The sequence below is a fragment of the Panthera tigris genome, chromosome B3 (assembly GCF_018350195.1).
Source record: "Panthera tigris isolate Pti1 chromosome B3, P.tigris_Pti1_mat1.1, whole genome shotgun sequence".
Classification (NCBI taxonomy): Eukaryota; Metazoa; Chordata; class Mammalia; order Carnivora; family Felidae; genus Panthera; species Panthera tigris.
Genome location: NC_056665.1, coordinates 25,238,340 through 25,239,599, shown reverse-complemented (window position 1 = coordinate 25,239,599; position 1,260 = coordinate 25,238,340). Strand labels below are relative to the sequence as shown.

The 1,260-nt window shown below is 43.9% G+C and overlaps 1 non-coding gene across 1 annotated transcript; it reads left to right on the top strand.

The window, feature by feature from the left end:
* The first annotated feature begins 951 nt into the window (after positions 1 to 951).
* On the top strand, positions 952 to 1,023 carry TRNAE-UUC. The gene has a single exon. It is a non-coding gene; the product is annotated as a tRNA-Glu (tRNA).
* Positions 1,024 to 1,260: the final 237 nt, after the last annotated feature.

Sequence of the window (1,260 nt, the reverse complement as noted above, 5' to 3'; positions counted from 1 at the left end):
ACACATTTAGAAAATCCTGACACTGTGCCTCCCTGATCAATTTTTAGGAGTTTCTAAGAACTTCCTTTTTCCCACATACTTGCCAACACTTCACATTTTCACACTTTTGCTTTTTGTCCAAATGCTAGCTGGGAGCCAGAGAGGTTGAGACTTTTTTCAAATTGTGTTGTCCATGGGGTTCCTCTCCAACTAATGGCCTATTCACAGCAAGTTCTCACTTTCATATCGCAGTGTTTGTCTTACTAAAAACCGTGTGTAGTTTCTTATCTATATATTTATCTTTTATGTTTATTCCCAATCTGTGTTGTTGTTGTTGTTGTTGTTTTTATTCCCCCCACCCCCGCCCCCAGGTACGAGTTCTTTACTGTAGTGCAATGTGTGGATTTTTCCTTTACTGTTTTGGGTGTTTTGCTTTGGTTTTATTAATGTAAGGCCAATCCTAAACAAGATCGTGAAAACAGTAGTCTCCGAAGGCCATATTCGCCCAAAACGTTCCCCACAGGTTATTCCGGGTTTCATTCACGCAGGCATCTAATTTGTGAAATTCCAGTTAAAATGCCCTAAGGGCTAAACTCTCATGATTGGAAAAATCTGGTCTAATAAAAGGTTCTCCCCTGAGAACTGGGACCTGGGGAGCCAATCTCAGAATTTGTTCCTTGAGCCATTTAGTCCATTCTTATCCAAATCTCACCGCGGGAGCTTTTTAACAGAGATTTCTGGAGATTCAGTCCTGGCTGCAGCCTCTCCAAGCGGGGAGACAGGCAGGCCACGGCGTCTATTAGACAAAGCACCCGCTCCCACCCTTGGGCGGAGAAAGCGTCGGGAGCTGGGGAAAGCCGAAAAGCCACGCATGCGCAGAAAGCTAGTGCGGCAGGAGGCGGGGTCGAACACAGAAGGCGGAAGCTGAGAGAATGTTTCAATTTACTCACATGGCAAGCGGGAGTTGTCTTCTCCCACATGGTCTAGCGGTTAGGATTCCTGGTTTTCACCCAGGCGGCCCGGGTTCGACTCCCGGTGTGGGAAAGGGTTACGTTTTAAAGCTCTCTTAAAATTATCACCCAGTCAATTTAGACCATTCCTAGCAAAAATGTATTAAATACAGCTGTAATTACTTAAATAAAGCTGTAATTACATAGGGGGAACGTGGAGATCGGAACGCCTAGCTTGTAATACTCAACCCAGAAAAGCTTGCTTGTGTGGTTAATTAACTTCTGCCAATCATACAATTCATTTAAAATGTTACAAGTGATCATAATATTT